Raw genomic sequence first — 20,376 nt, forward strand, 5'->3', positions numbered from 1 at the left:
TCATCTTTCTCACACTCCCCCATGTTCTCAAATATTAGCCTAACATAATTTTAATAGCTGCATGTTTCATTTTTATGGATGTTCTATTACCTATGTAAATATTTGTCATTGGTAGACATTTAAATTACATCCAATTTATTATTATAAATCCTACTATGACTAATATGCTTGTACTGAAATGTTTGTGACCCTTTCAGATTATTTCCTTAGGGTACATTTATTAGAGTACAGTAACTAGAAATGAAATATATGAAGTTTTTCCTTTTTCCTTTGATACATATTGTTACACTGTTTTCTCAGTTTTACCATTCTTATTCTCACTAGCACCCATTTCATTTCTCTTCAACATGCACCACTGTCACTTTCCAAAATCTGCTAATTTGATAGACAAAAAAATTGTATGTATGAGCCATTTTAATTTTCATTTCTTTGATTATTAATGAGGTTGACAATGTTTTATATATTTACTATCTTCTCCATTTTTAGAATGTCTTTTTCCATTAGCTGTTATCTGGATTTTTTTTTAATTATAGGCTTTTAAACTTTTTCCCTTATTTCTTCTGTTTTTGAATTTGAAGACCATCTAAAGGCTCCATGACTTTTCATAGAGAAAATAAAATGTTTTAACCATTGGGAGACTGGGTGGCAGCAGTGACTATTTCTGTGTGTTTATAAAGCAAATTTCATAAATCAAGAATCACCCCTACTCCCAACAGATAATATGCTTACAAAAGAATTCCCTGAGATTGCAACTGTGGCAACTGTGGAGCCTCTGAGAATGTTCACCTTCTAAGCAATGTTTCCATCCCACATTGAAAGGAAAGAGCAGGCCATCCAGGTACATCTGACCACAGTTCCTCCTGTCTCAAAGGCAGAAGTTGGAGTGCCCTGATTTACACGTGCAGACATGTGTAAACTTCTAAAGTCTGAGTCCAGAAAACAACCATTATGACCCTGAGTCACCGTATTCCATCTTTCACAAGACTGAAGTTCCCAGGAACTAAGGAGTAATTTAGGCTGCCTTAATAAGCATTGGAGAAGGAAATGGCAACCTACTCCAGTATTCTTGCCTGGAAAATCCCACGGACGGAGGAACCTGGTAGGCTACAGTCCATGGGGTCGCAAGGAGTCGGACATGACTGAGTGACTTCACTTTCAATAAGCATCCAAGCTTCCATTATCTTTACCATCTTCCTTAGCCATTCTGCAAATATTCTGGAAAAAGTAAAATCTAACTTAGAATTTTTTTTAATTAAAAACTTGGTGATAAAAACCCTTCTGAGCCTACATCATTCATTCAAAGTAACTACAGTTAGCTATTTGATGATTAACAGGAAGACCTGGGCTGGAATGACATCCTTTGGTCTCCTTTTCACCTGGGTCTTCCCAAGAGCTGTTCCTCAGTTCATACAGTTTTCTCTCCTGGACTTTGCAGATGTTCAGTGTGTCTCGGTGAGAAAGGTATACGCTTTGGGGTAAAATGCCTGACACAATGCTAAACGCTCAACAACATCAGCTATCATTATTACTATTAAGTGAGCTCAACTTCTCCCTAGTTATACTTGGTAAAGGAGGGAACACAGCAGGCGAAGTGGCTCCTTTTATTTCTAGAGGGATGATTCGATGTAATTTAAGGATAAAGAATATATTCTATATCATAGTTAAGAAAGAGCTTCCCAGATGAAACAGTGGTAAAAGATTCTCCTGTAATGCAGGAGGTGCAGGAGACACGAGTTCTGATCCCTGGGTCAGGAAGATCCCCTGGAGGACATGGCAACCCACTCCAGTATTTTTGCCTGGGAAATCCCATGGACAGAGGAGCCTAGAGGGCTACAGTCTATGGGGCTGCAAAGAGTTAGACATGACTGAGCATGCGTAAAATAATTAAGAAAACCTGGGTACTCATAATTTCAGAGTCTCCATTTTATATTGGTTCTGCAGTTAGTTTTCAGGTCCACTTAGGCCTGTCTCAAAAACCTGGCATCAATCTACACAATTTGTGCTGGTCCCATTCTCATTTACAAATGCCTCTGCATTTCTGTGCAATTTTAAATGTCATTGGGCTCAGTGGACACAGACTCAGAAAAAATGCCCCAGAAACTGCCTAAAAAAACAGTTTCTTGTAAAAGTTAAGAAGAAATAGGAACTTGTAAATTGATTTTGTGTTCACTGCCTTGTTTTCATTTCACCTGGAGAGGCTCCCTGCCAGCTGTCAGTTAAAGTTCCAAGAGGAGGATGGGGACCCCAGATCCGCCGCTTCAGAGGCTGGACTTGTCTTCAGTGCACTATGAAAGGGTCCCAGAGCCCTTTGAGACTGTCTCACCCAACTGGGGAACAAAAGACAGAGCTTCTTATCAAGCCTGCTTTATTCTAGTGATTGGGAAGTGCAGAGAGAATAGGAATGGTCTGTGAATGTTTTCAGAGATGGCACATAATGAACTGAAAGAAAACAGGCCTTGAGACAAGATCTGATGTCTCTGAGCAAGTGAGAAAACAAAACCATGATTCCTATCATTGTGCCCAAGTTCAGCCACCGCAAGCTGAGGGACTCTGACGTGAAAGTCAGTTGTGCCAAGAGTCAAGTGAAGCTTCAGCAAAATTTAATACCACACAGAAAACACTATGAGGATCCAACTCCTGTTGGCAGGGAATTCATGGAAAACCAATATGAAGATCACCAATGGGAAATTTTATTTTCCAAAGTACAAAGGCTTCTGAACACAGAATTTTATATTCATCCAAGATTTGCTCCTACCTCATTGAAAATACTCTCTGGAGGTATATTTTTAATATTCTTCACTAGTGGGGTCTACTGAATTCTATTCAACCTCTAATTGCACAAACGTGGAAATGAGGTTTTCTTCCCTTGCTTTCCACCTCCTCCCTATATATCTTGTAAATATAGATGGGGATTTCTCAGAAGTGCTGAGAGACACAAAGTTGAGGTATGTCAAAGTCTTTATAGGCATAAGTTGTACAAGGTTGGGCAATGGAGAACAACACATATCATATCCTGGATTCATTAACAATTACTTAAAAACAGTGTAAAAGACAGTGAAGAGGGCTTCTCAGGTGGCTCAGTGGTAAAGAATCCGCCTGCCAATGCAGGAGACACAGATTCAATCCCTGGTCCAGGAAGATACCACCTGCCACGGAGCAACTAAGCTCGTGCGCCACAACTACTGAGCCTGTGCTCTAAAGCCCAGAGCCGCTGCTACTGAAGTCTGTGTACCTAGAGCCCAAGGTCTGCAACAAGAAAAGCCATCGCAGTGGGAGAAGCCCGAGCACCACACCAGAGAGTAGCCCTCACTCGCTGCAACTAAAGAAAAGCCCAAACAGTAACAGAAACCCAGAGCAGCAGTAAATAAATAAATAAATAACTATAAAAGGCAGTATACAGTATATGTTGCTCAGGGAAGTGACTGGGACCTGTTGCTGCTTTGCTAGAATTCGAGCTTTTACAAAAATAAAGTCCATAGCAGGGATGGGGCAATTCAGTGGTGATTTTCCTTAAGTGTAACTCTTCCTATTCCCTCCCCCTACGCAAGAAAGCAGTAACATTTAAAAAAGTATAAAATCAGAATTGGATGAAAGTCAAATCAGTTTCCTTTACATCCATAAATGTGGGAATATAAAATCACTATAAACTTACTATGGTTGTATATTTTAAATCTCTAGTCCTATTTTCCTTAGCATAAGCATAAAAGAACTGAAAGGTTCAGAATTTACTTGTAAGATACTATAAAATATTACTATCCTCAAAAATAAAAGAAATGTATGAATTTATGGAAGAGGAATAATATTTATAAAGCATATTAGTAAAAACACTATATGTTTGCACATCAACATTTAAGAGCATTCAAAGGTCATTTATTTAAAAAAATTTAAAGTATAATAAAAGGAAACTTAAGAATGACTTTACTCAAACTTGCAGTTTCTAAAAATTTATCAGAACCAGAGAGCCTGGAAGGATCAAAGATTAAGTAGAAATCTACATTCAAGAAGGTTCCATGGAATTCTCAGAGAGAGCAGGCAAAGGGTCATCTGAGGACACTATTTTAGCCTAAACTTTGAGTATCATTCAAACAGGGAGCCAGTGCCTGATGTTAACAAAACACAGTTTTCTACTGGTAAGGTCAGATGACAGCCCATCCTGTCTGCCAAAATTCGTGGATGAGAAATCATTTCATGAAGTCATGCACAAACATGAAATACACTGTGAAGCTCTGCTGCCATCCCTCAATCATCGCTTGCTTGGCCAAGCTGATGGCCAGCAGGAATATCTCCCTTTGCAAAGCTGTTTCAAAGTAATAACTTGGAGGAAGTGGTGTGCTGATACCATGAAAAAAAAAAAATCCCTCAAACACAAAGATAGTTCAAAAAGCATCTGTATATGCTCAGAGGAAACAAACAGCTCAGCTAATTTCAACTCAAAATAAACCCAAGAGACCAGTTTACCTTGGCCTTAGTCACACACACACAAATGCAGGAAAACTGAGGGTCAGCAATTATCCAATAATTTCGTTCTGTGTCAAAGGGGATGAAAGGGGATGAAAGGGGGAAGATTACCCATCCTGGGGCAGGATGGAGTGAGAGAAGATACCCTACCCCCATGGCTTCCCACACAGATTCACATGTATGTAAGGGGACTGCACACTATTCTCTCCATGAGACCAGTGGGCCCTGGAGTCTGACCTCTCTTGCTGAAGCCAGTAGTAGATCAGAAGCTATTCTGCGCCTCTAACACCTGGTCTCCCCATCGCTGAAGCCTTGCCATGGATCTTCCTTCCGCAACATTGTCCTTACAGAGCTAAGAAAGGAGCAGGATACCTAAAATCTTTTTTCTTTTGGTCAACCTTAGGCTGAAATATACCTACAGTCTTTTAAATTGACCAATATTGAATCTCCAGCTTTCAAGCATTTATAAATATTCTTCAAATTAAGTGAACAAATTAGCAACAAAGATCACATTATATTTGGTTTTGAAAACCATTTGGAATTTTCTGTAAAATCAGCTACTTTTCTGACAGAATAGGTGGTGACTACTACCAAAATCTTAAAATGATCCTTATTTTTAAATTTTTTTTTCAAATAACTTTCATTTGAGAAGATCATTAGATACGTCAGCAAAAATCTTTAAATTGTTTTTTTTTTCAGTCCTGGTTCTGTATCACTGTTTTGATGTCTTTTCTTGCTGACAGGGTGAAGGAAGTTCCAAAAGCCCTTCAGATCTGATCATTTGAGGAAACTCTCACAGCTGAAGACATATTTATTTTATCTCATTTTCATTTTTCAGAGAGGAAGACAGAGGAGAGTGATTGACTTTTAATATCAGAAACATGTGTCACTGACCGTCAACTGCGTAATAAGGTTTTTAGTTTAAAATATTTAGTACCCAGATGACATGTGGGGACAATTAAAGTATTTCAGAGGATGCTTCCCCCTTCCCCTTCATGATATTCAGGTTGGGAGCAGGAAGCAGAGATTTTGTCTCAGCTCAACAGCCCACCCAAGGGCAGCTCCCCGCTGCAGTTTTTGATGTCTGTCTTTCTAGGTGGAACACCAGTCGGCAATCCTCTGCAGCTCATAAAACCCAACATAACCTTTAGGGCTTCTCTGGAAAAAACACATTGAGTAACAAGGGATAGAATGCTTTCTGTTCAGTGTTTCCATTGCTATTCTCTGGCCAGAAGAAATACCAAATCATAGGCATCTGGAGAAGAGAGATGGCCCAGAAAGAACAATGGTCTCACACAGCTTGCGAGCTCTGACCCCCTAAAAGCTGGCTTCCCGCTGTCTTGTTTCCTGTGGAGCCACAGGCATTGCAGCAAAGAGCCCTTGCTGTCAGCCCTGACTCAGTGATTGACTTCTAGAGCGGTGGTAACTTGCAGGGAGTGCAATGCCGTTCTGATCACCTTGAAGATGCAGGAAGCGGCGAAAAGATGCGGGTCCATGGCAGTGACAGTCAGAGAAGGAAGTGTGGTCCATGAGGATGCGTACCATGTGATATAAGCTTCTCCCTAGGAACTTTCCTAATGCATCATTCAGCTTTAGAAAATAATCAGAACACCCATCACCATCTTCGTGTTTAGTTTATCCACCACACAGTGCTTTCCTGGCTGGTCCATGGCACGGAAAGAATTGGATAAGGTACCAGAAAGTTAGACAAGCTACACTGTGAACTGATGCAGAGGTGGAAAGGGCATGACTTAGAAAGGCATAGGTTCAAAAAAGGTCTCTGAGGTTTCATTTCCACAGTTCTTAGTCACATAATTTCCTTTCTGGATCTTAACAGTGACTAACAGGCCTTAGAAAATGAATCGGTGTACTAGGTGGAAAAAAATGCCATAAGTCACTGGGTCTCTTCTACAGTGTGAAGTTTTTCTTAACCCTTTCTTTATGAGTCCCCTTTTCAGAATAATTTAAAATTCCATAATTACAAGTGCTTTCTCTGTGCCTACATTCCCCTTCTGAGACCAAATGCTGCTAGACTCACCTTGTGAGTGTGTGCTCAGTCGCTCAGTCGTGTCCACCTCTTTGTGACCCCTTGGATTGTAGCCCTCCAGGCTCTTCCATCCATGGGACTCTCCAGGCAAGAATACTGGAGTGGCTTGCCATTTCCTCCTCCAGGGGCTCTTCCAGACACAGGGACCGGACCCACATCTCCTGTGTCTCCTGCATTGGCAGGCTGATTCTTTACCACTGAGCCACCAAGGAAGTCCAAGCCATGGCCAACTGGACAAGAACAGCTCCCAGGCCAGGAATGGCCAGTCTTCAGGATGGGGAGCATACTGAACTGGCTGGGCATGAAAAATTCTACTCAAATGGGGCAATCAGGTTCCTCCCAGCCTCAGAATGATGAAGTGGGGGATCAAGGAGAGGGAGGGACAATCAGTTGATGGAACCAGACAAGAGACAGAAAGGAACAGCTGAACCAGTTAAGCAGTGGACATGAAGAAAGAAGAGGTGACCAGTCTCCTAAACTGCATCCTAGCCTTCAGTAATTTTAATAGTATTAATACTAACAACACCAACAATAATAGTGAACATTCATTGCACCCTTACTGTGTGCTAAGGAGCATTACAAATATTGTACAAATATTGATTCATTTGTTTTCTCAATAATTCTATGAAGTAGATGATGACGGCAATGGGACACAGAGAAGTTAAGTAACTTGACCAAGGCTACATAGCTTTTAAGTGGTAGAGACACAGCCTGAACTCAAATGGCCTGGTCCCAGAGTCCATGCTTCCAATACATGCCTCCTTGTGGAGCTAGTCCTGAGTTCCCCCTTACTAACCTTCCTATAATAAACTCCCTTTATTAGTGAGGCCTGACAGAGGGTCTATTTCTTGCTCCCCTACTGTCTCACAATTAGTATTTTCCTTTGCACCACTCAACATAAATCTTAGTAACTTAAAGCACATATTTATTAAATCAAGAATCATTTAATGCTTACTATGTGCCAGGAAATGCTATGAGCGTTGCAAGCTATTCCAGCTTTCTCACGAACTCTTCCTTGGCGGAAAGGGACTTGGTCTGCACATTCCACCACATTACAATGTGTTTCCGATATCTATTTTCTTAGGTCACACTTCCATGACCTTATGCATGATATATACTATGATGTCCTATTTTTGTACATATTGTATTTTCTTTTTGTATAATACTATGTTGTATCCTGAGCTCATTGATAAAATAATGTCTAAATAGCACATTTTAAAAAGCCATCAATACTTAAAAAACTAAAAATAGAGTTACCATATAATCCTACAATCCCCTTCCTGGGCATATAGCCAGATAAAACCATAATCCAAAAAGATACATGCACCGCCCCTCAATGTTTACTGCAGCACTATTTACAATAGCCAAGACATGGAAGCAACCTACATGTCCAGTGACAGATGAATGGAAAAGAGATGAGGTATATATACCATGAACTATTACTCAACCATAAACAAGAATGGAATAATACCATACGCAGCCACATGGATGGACCCAGAGATGATCATATTAAGTGAAGTAAGAGAAAAACAAATATCACATGATATCACTTATCAGTTCAGTTCAGTATCTCAGTCATGTCCGACTCTGCAACCTCATGAACCGCAGCACGCCAGGCCTTCCTGTCCATCACCAACTGCCGGAGTCCACCCAAACCCACGTCCATCGAGTCGGTGATGCCATCCAATCATCTCATCCTCTGTCGTTCCCTTCTCCTCCTGCCCTCAATTTTTCCAAGCATCAGGGTCTTTTCAAGTGAGTCAGCTCTTCGCATCAGGTGGCCAAAGTATTGGAGTTTCAGCTTCGACCTCAGTCCTTTCAATGAACACCCAGGACTGATCTCCTTTAGGATGGACTGGTTAGATTTCTTTGCAGTCCAAGGGACTCTCAAGAGTCTTCTCCAACACCACAGTTCAAAAGCATCAATTATTCAGCGTTCAGCTTTCTTTATAGTCCAACTCTCACATCCATATATAACCACTAGAAAAACCATAGCCTTAACTAGACAGACCTTTGTTGGCAAAGTAATGTCTCTGCTTTTCAATATGCTGTCTAGGTTGGTCATAACTTTCCTTCCAAGGAGTAAGCGTCTTTTAATTTCATGGCTGCAATCACCATCTGCAGTGATTTTGGAGCCCCAGAAAATAAAATCAGCCACTGTTTCCCCATCTATTTCCCATGAAGTGATGGGACCAGATGCCATGATCTTAGTTTTCTGAATGTTGAGCTTTCAGCCAACTTTTTCACTCTCCTCTTTCACTTTCATCAAGAGACGCTTTAGTTCTTCTTCACTTTCTGCCATAAGGGTGGTGTCATCTGCATATCTGAGGTTATTGATATTTCTCCCGGCAATCTTCATTCCAGCTTGTGCTTCTTCCAGCCCAGAGTTTCTCATGATGTACTCTGCATTTAAGTTAATTAAGCAGGGTGACAATATACAGCCTTGATGTACTCCTTTTCCTATTTGGAACCAGTCTGTTGTTCCATGTCCAGTTCTAACTGTTGCTTCCTGACCTACATATAGGTTTCTCAAGAGGCAGGTCAGGTGATCTGGTAGTCCCATATCTTTCAGAATTTTCCACAGTTTATTGTGATCCACACAAAGGCTTTGGCATAGTCAATAAAGCAGAAATAGATGTTTTTCTGAAACTCTCTTGCTTTTTTGATGATCCAGATATTGGATGTTGGCAATTTGATCTCTGGTTCCTCTGCCTTTTCTAAATCCAGCTTGAACATCTGGAAGTTCATGGTTCACATATTGCTGAAGCCTGGCTTGGAGATTTTGAGCATTACTTTACTAGCTCGTGAGATGAGTGCAATTGTGTGGTAGTTTGAGCAGTCTTTGGCATTGACTTTCTTTGGGACTGGAATAAAAACTGACCTTTTCCAGTCCTGTGGCCACTGCTGGGTTTTCCAAATTTGCTGGCATATTGAATGCAGCACTTTCACAGCATCATCTTTTAGGATTTGAAATAGCTCCACTGGAATTCCATCATCTCCACTAGCTTTGTTCGTAGTGATGCTTCCTAAGGCCTGCTTGACTTCACATTCCAGGATGTCTGGCTCTAGCTGAGTGTGAGTGATCACACCATCATGATTATCTGGCTCATGAAGATCTTTTTTGTACAGTTCTTCTGTGTATTCTTTCCACCTCTTCTTAATATCTTCTGCTTCTGTTAGGTCCATACCATTTCTGTCCTTTATTGAGCCCATCTTTGCATGAAATGTTCCCTTGGTATCTCTAACTTTCTTGAAGAGATCTCTAGTCTTTCCTTATATGTGGATATAAATGAACTTATTTACAAAATAGAAATAGACTCACAGACATAGAAAAACTTACGGTTACCAAAGGGGATGGGGGTGGGTAGGGGGCACAGGAAAGATAAGCTAGAAATCTGGAATTAACATATACACACTACTATATTAAAATAGATAATCAACAAGGACCTCCTCTACAGCACAGGGAACTATACTCAATATCTTATAATAATCTATAATGGAAAATAATCTGTAAAAGGTTATATATATGTACACATATACATATGTATAACTGAGTCACTTTGATATACACTTAAAACTAAAATAATATCGTAAATTAGCTACAATAAAAAATAAATCACCCAAACAAAAACAGATGTGGTAAAGATGGCTCCCCGCCCTTCCCCAGGGTTTCAAACGTCCTTCCTAAGTTTCAGAGGTCTTCCTTCCTCGGATTCCGGGTCAGAGTGAGGCCATGGGGAGGGCAACAAGTTAAGCTCTTGCTGGCTGGGAATGGCTTGGAAAGAGTATGTGCCTGGAGCTGCCACGTTCCCCCCGGACACTGCAGAGCTGCAGCGGTTCTGGCAGGGCCACTCAGGAGTGTGAACCATGGCCTTTTCTCTGACCTACCAAACCCCAAGGGCAGCTACTTGTTCACTGCAGGGAACCCCATCACCACTAAATGATGCTCATATATGTCTGTAGCACTCGCAGGACGGGAGCTCCCAGACACTGGGGTGTCACGTTGTCTCACCTCTACACCCCAACAGCACCCTGCTCTTCCTGCTGAGTAGAAGTATACTCTGCTAACCCTTTGGATTATTTCTTTTTGGTCCCTCTCTGTTTCTCTCTGTACGTATAAATATAAACGTGTGTGTGTGTGTGTATGAAATGTGCATGTGTATAAATCCTAATTAAAATTAAGATTATAATGTATCCAACTCTTGAATCCAGTTTTTCATTATTCTTTCGTGCCACTAAATATTCTTGGAAAACATGATTTTTAACAACTGCATGATATCCTATGCCAAAATTTATTTAATATTCTTCTGTTGCTGGCCATATAGTCATCTCTTATTTTGCTTTTATAAATGTGCCAATATCAGTATCATGACATGCAAATTCTTGTGCTCAGCTAGGATTATGTCATAGAATAAATTTCAGAAACAGAAATACTGGATCAAATAGTCTGAACAATTTAAACTCTCTTGAAACACAGTGTGAAGGGCTTACACTTCCTCTGGCGTCCTAAAGGAATGCCCTATTCACCATACTCTTTCCAACACTGAATATTACAGTTTTAGAAGAGCTTTATCTTAATCTGCTCTCTTCAATGGGCTAGAACAGAGTATATATTGAAACTCTATACTCCCAAGTAAATGTCAGACGGGTCACTTACAAACAAGAGTAAAACAAGCCTATGATCAGCAGCCCCATCTTCAAGCCCTTGGAACCTTAAAATGCTTTAGAATTTTAGAAAAGGAAATTACTTTAGAGATCACAGAGTAAACTGTTTCAGTTTACAAATAAGGTAACCAAATCTCCCAGAGGTTGTGGACCTGGGAAATGCATTCAAGTTAGAACTAGAATCTAATTGTTTTGCCTTGTGAGTCATTTTTTTAGAATAGGTTGAAACAATTTAACAGAAGCAAAAGCCATTGTTACCAGAGTGAAAGTATAAAGGAAAAGAAGCATACAATATTTTTCAAGAAGGAAATCATTACTGTTCTAGATTCTATTTTATCTTCATCAAGTCAGAATAACTTGTTTTATAGACAAAAGCAAAAGTTCACATCTAAGTACTACTTTGATCTTAAGATCTTTGTTTAAATCTCCAACAGATTTTTTTTGCCCCACAAGCATGAAAACATCCAGCACTGATCTATTATTTTTTCATCTAGCCAACATTTACTAAGAAGATACTCTGGCCAGGGACTGTACTGGTGCTGGGGTAGCAGGGGGAAGTAGAGCAAGGTAGGAAGAGAGGGGTTTGTTCTTGGGGGATGGGAGGCAGGAAGATAACGTGAGCAGATGATCATAATGCATGTGACTGGGTGGTGACAGGGTACAAAGGTGCGGCAAGGGTGGCAGAGCAGTGGGTATGGAAGGCTTTGCAGAGGAGCTGGCCATGAGCTGTGCTTGAAGGCAGTCTGCTAAGCAGAGGAGGCCATGAGAGAGCAGGGCTGCTCCTTAGACGCAGCTGGCTGGGAAGGTACTCTAGCGTCAGATAGTGTTCAGGAATTTGGACTCCCAAACTGGAGGTGTTGGGGCCCCAAGGAAGCTGTTTAAGCAGTGGTGCCACAGTCACATCCGTGCTTTATCAGCTCACTCTGACAGCAGTGAGGTGAAAGGCCAGAGTCTTTAAAGGCAGGAGACTCACCTGCACTGGTTCAGCCTTCAGGCTCTGAAGGTGTAAATCAGGGAAGAGGCAGAGGAAATATAAAAGGGGAGATGGATTCAAGAAATACAGCATGTTATTTGAGAAATACCAAGACATAGAGATTTATTAGACAGGGGGTGCCATTTATGAGATGGGGAAGGCAGGAGGAGGTCCAGGTTTTAGAGGAAGGGCACTGAGCTTGAAATCTGGCAAGATATCCAGTATATCCAGAAAGCAAATGGAAGCACAGTCTGGAGATCAGGGAGGGATAAGCAGAATCACAACAGGTTAGCACAATCAGTACAGGGCTAACCACCCCACCCACCCCCTGCCTCCGCCATCCCCAACACCCCCTCCACACACTTGGGTACTTTCTCTCATCTGCAGGCAGGGAGAACAGCTGCCCATTAGAAATACGCCAGCCACATATGCAATTTACAGTTCTCTACTGATAGATGAAATTAACTTTAAGAATATGTTTTACTTAATCCCATATATCTAAAATACCATTTCAATGTGAATCAATGTAAAGATTACTAACGAGATATGTTACAGCCTGCCATACTAAGTCTTCAAATCCTGTGTATACTTTACAGCCCACTCCAATTCTAATCAGCCACATTTCACGTGGTCACCACATGGGACTATGCAGGACTAGATGGTAGACCACAAAGGTGATTCAGGCACCAACATTTTTCTAGGCCTTGAAATTAAGTTACACAGAGCTTGATCTCACAGATGAGAGGACAATGAGGAACCTGTTGGGCCTCCCAAGTCACTCCCCACCCCATCTCCCCCTGGGGGGCAGCAGCAAAGGGGCAGTGTGACATGTGACTGGAAGTTTGGGAGGGGTACAGACTACCCCTCTGCTAGGTTATCAAGTACCCTGGAAGCAATCTGATTGAACTTAGACACCGCCCCCCCCCCCCCGCCTCTTCCTGAACTTGAACTGTTATCTCTTTATCTGTTTATGTGTCTGGTCTCCCAGTAAGTTTCCCAGGGCAGTGGTTCCCAAATGTCAAACATTCGCAAACCAACTTCATAATTCTGGGATGACTGCATACCACCCAAACTAGATCATTCACTTAATATTTCTGTTTAAGTCAACTAACCTTAAAAAAATACAAAGCCATAATTTAGCGTCATCCTAAGTAACTAGATCCATGAAACCATTCATTTCAGGTGTCGTTACGTATTTTTTCTAGCATACATGATAACTAGGGGAGAATCTCCTTCCAAGCTCACTCACATGTTGGCAGGACTCAGTTCCTCGCCAGCTATTGGTCAAAGGTCTCCCTTGGTTCTGGGCTGTGTGGTTCTCTCTACGGGACAGTTCGGAACACAGTAGTGGACCTTCCTCACAGTGAGCAAGAGAGTGTGAGAAAGCCCCCAAGATGGAAATCATAAAATTAAATCTCAGAAGAGACATGCCATCCTCTCTGCTTCATCTTGTTCACCATAAATGAGTCACTAAACTAGCTCACACGAAGGAGAGGGATGTAAATAAGGGTGGGAATTGCAGAAGGTGGGGAGCCTTGGGGACCATCTTAGAAGCTGCCTACCATTCAGTGATGTAAAATGTCGATGACTTCTATTGGGGATGCGGTCACAAATGCTGCTACAACTCCTGGAGTTTGTGGGCTACCTTCATACTTGAGGGAAATGCAAAGTTTTTAGTTAGAGGCTAGCGGAAATAAAGATGTATTATGGCCACTGATTTCAGGTTAATCGCACCTCCCCTCCCCCCCACCATGTTAAAGGACTCAGCACACCTCAAACCACCTAAAAATCAGTCTGACGCTTTGTGGATGGGCACAATGACTCCTCACACACCCCTGGAACCACCATGTGTGGGCATCTGCTGTGTTTGTGAAAGAATCCTTTTTTTTTTTCCCTTAACCACGTGGTACTGCTAGTCCAACTCAGAAATAAATCTGCTTTGAAAACTGTTCCCACAGCTGCAAAAAGCAAGTGTTTGGCACTAATAAATCAAGATTAGTAGAGCTTGGCTTATAATGAAACTTTCACCTCCTCTGGGCAGGTGGTCAGCAACTGCTCTAGCGGGGCAAACAAGACATGTTTCACAGAGATAACCATTTTTTTCGTGACAGGTAGGAGAGGAGTAGAAACCAAGTAAGTAAAGGAGAGATGTTGTATTCCTAAAAAAAATCCAGTCTTCTGAAACTGGGGTCCCCTGAAGACACTAGACAAAATTATGTTTCTAGGGGCCCTGCGTGACCTCTACTTATTACCCTCCCAATGACAATCACTGCAGATGCTTTCCCTCTAGGTGATAAAAAAATAGCCTGGGATGCTAACCACAGGCCCAGAGCAGAGAACCAGTGATTTGGGGAACAATTATAGTTTAAATTTTGCCCTCCTGGGCCCCCATCAAAATCATCAGACTTCCATGATGGTCCAGTGGTTAAGAATCTGCCTGCCAATGAAGGGGACATGGGATCGATTCCTGGTCTGGGAATATTCCACATGTCAAGGGGCAACTCAGCCTGTGTGCCACGACCACTGAAGCCCATGCTCTAGAGCTTATGCTCTGCAACAAGAGAAGCCACTGCAATGAGAAACCCACGCACCTCAACTAGAGAGAGCCTGTGTGCAGCAATGAAGACCCAACACAGCCAAAAATAGATACATAATTTTTAAACATTTGTCATCACCAGCTCAGTGTTCTGTTTTATTAGGGATGAGACAGGAGTTACAGTCAAAATATCTAACAGCCCATAAGGCACAGGCACTAACCAATCCAAACAATGCTGGATGCTGGAGCAGGGTCCTGGGGTACCCCATGCTGTGCCAGGCACTAATCCTTGGTTGCTGAATTATGAGAGAGGTCTTGGGGTGCTGGGCCTGCACTGGGGTGACTACAGTTGGTAATGAGTCACCAACAGGTTTTGAAGCATCTTAGTATTTTAGTAACCAGCACAGCTGCACCAGGGCAAACAGTCTAACTATCATCTGCTGAGATGGGGGCTGTTCTTCCCCAGGGTCCCCATGGAAGGTTCCAGTGTGGGAACTGACCCTGTTGCCCTTCAGCCCTCCGTCTGGCTTGCACTGGAGGGACACAGTCCAGCCCTTCTAAGCCTGGAGCTGAGGTCAATGCCTCCAGTTCCTGGACCACTTCCAAGGCTCTCAGAAGCCCCTGTCAGGCCTCCTCAGGGCTGGCTGGCTTCAGACTCCCAGCTCCCAGGCGCCTTCCAGGAGCAGCGTGGACAGCTGCTGTCAGCTGGCACCAGGGGGCTTCTACACAAGAGAGGGTGGGGCGTTTTCCTGTAGGGCTGATGGAGGGGCATGCTCTTAGCCCACAGCCATCACACCACTCAGGCAGTCCCACCACTGTATGGGGGAAAGATGAAAACAAGAGACTTTTTCTCACGTATCTTCTCATTTCAAGGACTGCTTTAGCAACTACCTGAAATTTTTGAGAGGAGCCCCATGTTTTCGTTCATGATAAGGAGGTCATTCTATGGTACCACTCAGTCTACACTGTTTTACTGAAATGCTCTGGTTGGTTTATTTTGCTAATGCTTCTCGGAAGCAGAGGAGGGGAGGCTTTGGATACTGGTAGCCCTGGGTCTGAATTCTGGCTCCAAGGACTGTAGCCCTGTCCCTTCCCTTCTGAGGCAATGTGTTAGACTGGGTAAAAGTTCATTCATGTTTTTTTGTAACATTGTACAGAAAAGACCGGAATGAACATTTTGGTCATCTCAATAAATATCTCTGTAAATGAGGCTCACACAACACCTGGCTGAGGGTCTAATGAGACAAACGCAGAACTGATAGATGCTCTTACGGACTGAGCACAAGACTGAGCATAAAAACATTTCATCTCTGTTTCAGGCAGGAACTGCTAGGGTTATTCCAGTGTACCAATTTAGGTCTCTTAAAAATACACCCTTTATGTTCACTCAAGCTGACTAAAAAGCAAACAAAGAATGAATGTAGAGGTCAAAATGTTTGTTTTGTACAAACTTCGATCAAACCCATGAGAACTCAGAATTCTCCCCACTGAATGAAGTTAACATACTTCCTTTTTTCCAGGAAACCAGCTAACATACTTTCATTCATTCATATTTGTGTAACTAGCTAACATTTGCTTAAATTGCAATAAATGCAACATCAATTATCAAGATAATAGTAATAGATACATAAACAGTAAATGATGCAAAGAACCTTACAAGATTTCCAATTGTCTTGACATAAACACAAAGAAACACTTGATTTGTTTAAATACTGAGCATCTGAACAAAAATAAACTTTGCTTTTGCCTACTTCGCTAAAAATTTCTTTTCTTAAAATAAGAATGATGGGGACTTCCCTGGCGGTCCAGGGATGAAGACTCTGCATTTCTACTGCAGGGGGTGCAAGTCTGATCTCTGGGGAACTAAGATACTGCATGTGGTGTGGCCAGGAGAAGAAAAAAAAAAAAAAGATTTATGGAATCCCTGAGGCTTAAGCAGTAAAAGGCAAGGCCTAAAACAAAAATCCTGATCCTTCCACTCTCATTTACTCAAGTAAACACTCTCTGATTTCAGTCCCAGAAATCAATCAATGAGTAAGTCCTTAAGCAGAGTCCTAGTTCCTATTTTTATAGGAGTTTTAGAAGTTGCAGATGTATTTAGAAGTAACATCCAACCATTAAGACCATTAAGGAAGATTAATTTCTTCTGGAATTCTGTTTCCTACGTGTAGACACATATCCAACTGCCTACTCAACATCTCCATGTGATGTCTGTTTAACAGACCTCCATGCTCAGCACAAACTAAGCTCCACAGACCTGCCCTCCACTCCACCCACCTTGCTCTACTTACAGGCTTCCTCATCTCAGTCTGATGGCACTTTGATTCCTCCTAGGCCTAGGGCAAAGTCCTTGGAGTCTTCCTTGATTCCTCTCCTACTTACCATCATTCAATCCAACAGTTAATTTCGTTCCACCTTCAAAACAACCAGGCTCTGCAGTATTCACAATAGTCAAGACATGGAAGCAGCCTAAATGTCCATCAACAGATGAATGGACAAAGAAGATGTGGTCCATGTATAAATGGAATACTACTCAGCCACAAAAAGGAATGAAATAATGCCACTGGGAGCAACATTGATGGGACCAGGGATTATTATACTAAGTGAGGACAAATACCATATGATGTCACTTAAATGTAGAATCTAAAATACAACACAAATGAACATATCTAGAAAGCATAGACTGTTTCTCTATGTCTGTGTCACAGACACAGAGAAAAGACTTGTGGTTGCCAACAGGAAAGTGGGGAGGGTTAGACTGGGAGTTTGGGACTAGCAGATGCAAACCATTACATATACTATGGAAAAACAGCAAGGCCCTATTGTACAGCACAGGAAACTCTATTCAATATCCTGCAATAAACCATAATGGAAAAGCACATAAATAATAATAAATATATATATATAACTGAATCACTGTGCTGTACACCAAAAACTAATACAACATTGTAAAACAACAATACTTTGACCAAGAAAAACAACAAACAAAAAACAGACCTTGATTAATCCTCACCACCCCTAGTGTTGCCCCCCTGGTCCACGGCAGTGTCATCTCTCACCAGATATTGCAATGGCCTCTCTCTTCAACTCTTGCTGTCCTGTACTGTATTCTCAACATAGGAGCCAGAGGCATCCTTTAAAGAGCAAAGTCAGAGCATCAACTCTCCATGGCTCAAAGTCCTCCCCAAATTCCCCTCACTCTTGAGTGGAAGCTAGCGTCCTACATGGGCCTATAAGGCCCTCCAGGACTCCTCCCTACTTCCCTCCTCCTCACTTGGTCCAGTCACACCAGCTCCTCCTCATTCTTTGAATACATCAGATTTGCTCTGCCTCAAGGCCCTAGGTAACTAACTGCAAGGCGAATTCTCTCACCTCTTCCAAGTTCTCACTCCAATGCCACCTTCTCTGTGACAATTACCCTACCCACCCCACTTAAATCTGTACGCCCACCAATGCCCTCCCGCATGTCTTCCTTAGTCCTTGTTACTTTCTAACCTTGGAACAGACTATGTAACATCCTATTTTATTAGGTTTACTATTATTATCCACATCTCCCACCTAGAATATAAGATCTACATGGAAGGTGCTCAAAAAATATTTCTGAATTAAGGGAAAATGCCCTTCGAAAGGCAAAAAAAAAAAAAAAACCAAACCAAACCCCATAAATTATCAAGAGTCCAAAAAGGGCTTGTAATGTTCAATTGCAGGACCTGTATATTACATTTTATTTTCTTACAATACTTACGGCAATTTAAAGAGAAGGGACAAAGAACTAGGACTGACACTGAGGAGAGTTTGCTGCTTGCCCAGGAAGACCCTGTGGAGGGGCATTCCCGGGGGGGTGGGGGCTGGATCACCACACTTCCAGCTCAGGGACTTCACCTAAAGGTCCCCAAATCTTCTTACCTAGAGGCCCCCAAATCTCCTTCTTATCGGGAACCAGAGGGCTCAGACTCAGAATGACTGACCCACCTTACAAATTCACGAGAGGCTCCCAGGCACACCAGGATTCACAAATGATGGCATTACTTTCCAGTGACCATGGCCACTGTCCAGAATATACTCCTCTGAGATAATGGTATCCAGGAAACTGATGTACTTTTTCTGAAGGGATCTTGGAATCAGGGCTAAGGTTGAGCAAGCCTCTTGGAGGCTACTTAATCTGGGCCATGGTGAGTCCTAATCTTCATCCATGCTACCCAAGGGACAACCCCCTCTTACTCCACAGTCCTGTCCACAATATTGAGGGTCTCTCTTTTTGGCCAACCCTGGGCAACACTGGGGATTTTTCCTTTCTGGGCTGTCCTTTTCTTTGCTCCATGGGAGCCATCACTGCATACAAACTTTCTCCAGGTAGGATAGATTAGGTGTCTACTGTCAAGGTTACACCCATATTGCTGTGGCTCCTTCCAGGAACAGAGGTCATTTAGCTGGAGTTTTGTGAGCCCATAAACTCTTCAGTCTCTTGGCCTGCTCTTTTTTAGGCATGGGTCTGGCCTCTGTAGAGCCTAGAGGGGCACTGACATCAATGTCAAGTCCTTGGGAGTTCTCAACACTGCTGCCCATGCCAGAGTCAGGAGCCTTGATCCACGTCCCCACTGTCACTAACTAGCTCTGTCAACCAGGACAAATCTCCTAGCCATTCTGGGTCTCCGTTTCCAAATCTAAAAATGATAGGATTGAACCCATGACTTATGTGTGTGTGTGAGTCTCTCAGTCCTGTCTGACTCTTTGCGACCCCATGGACTGTAGGGCCTGCCAGGCTCCTCTGTTCATGGAACTCTCCAGGCAAGAATGCTGGAGTGGGTTGCCATTTCCTTCTCCAGGGGATCTTCCTGACCCAGGGATGGAACCCCGGTCTGCTGCATTGCAGGCAGATTCTTTACTGTCTGAGCCACTGACTGAACCCTTGAAGGTTCCTTCTATTTCTAAAAACCCAGAGTTCTGTTTTTTTATCTATCTCTTTAAGTTTTGAATAGTGACAACAGCATCCAAAATCCTCTTTCTGAAACTTTCCCCAAGGCCAGATGTTCCTGGCACTGAAGTAAGAGAAAAAAATAGTTTTTGAATAACCTAACATTTTTGTCTTTTGGAGCAAATTATTCTCTGGCCTTTTCAATTCCCCTTCCCCTATTGCTACTTCCTTATGAATCCTTAAAAGCAGTTTTTAAAAAGTAAACTGTCTATTCTACCCTTCCAGATTCACCACGATTTATCTTATAATAACATTATTTCCTCCCCAATTATTTTCCCTACATAAAACCTCTCAAACACTTTGATTCTGGCAACTGTGCTTATTCATCAGCCTTGATTTGCAGGGAAAAGCATTAAATGCTCCAAGGAAGTAGCACATAAAGCTTAGAGGCAGGGCTGGGGGAGGAAGTAAGCTGTCCATGCAGGTGAGTTCTTTCCTGAGCCTCAGTCTTCAGGAGGTGATGGGCATTTTAGGCGGGACTGAGAGTTAAGCACAGAAAGAAGAGGGGCATACAAAGGGAAGGAAAGAAAGAGTGAAGGCGCAAGTCTGCTTTGAAAGAGCTTTCAGGCGAAGCCCTGGTGGCAGCCCATCAAGAATGCTCAGTTGGTTAAATGACTTCTGGAACTGAGACTTTCCTAAGAAGCCACACCGCAGTGAGAGGGCGGAGCTGGCGCCTTCTGTGCAACTGTCTGCGTAGCAAGCTGCTGAGGTATTGGGCAGCC

General features: G+C 42.4%; 1 protein-coding gene and 1 long non-coding RNA gene across 3 annotated transcripts in view; one reads left to right on the forward strand and one right to left on the reverse strand.

Annotated features, from left to right (window-relative positions):
* Window positions 1-20,376, reverse strand: part of WIPF1 (WAS/WASL interacting protein family member 1) — a 128,977-nt gene that overhangs the window by 54,189 nt on the left and 54,412 nt on the right. The gene's annotated exons all lie outside the window — the stretch shown is intronic.
* Window positions 1-20,376, forward strand: part of LOC147378582 (uncharacterized) — a 39,153-nt gene that overhangs the window by 1,125 nt on the left and 17,652 nt on the right. The gene's annotated exons all lie outside the window — the stretch shown is intronic.

This window comes from Bos grunniens, chromosome 2, assembly GCF_055505025.1.
Source record: "Bos grunniens cultivar Pamir isolate PY7600 chromosome 2, Bosgru_T2T1.0, whole genome shotgun sequence".
NCBI classification, from domain to species: Eukaryota; Metazoa; Chordata; class Mammalia; order Artiodactyla; family Bovidae; genus Bos; species Bos grunniens.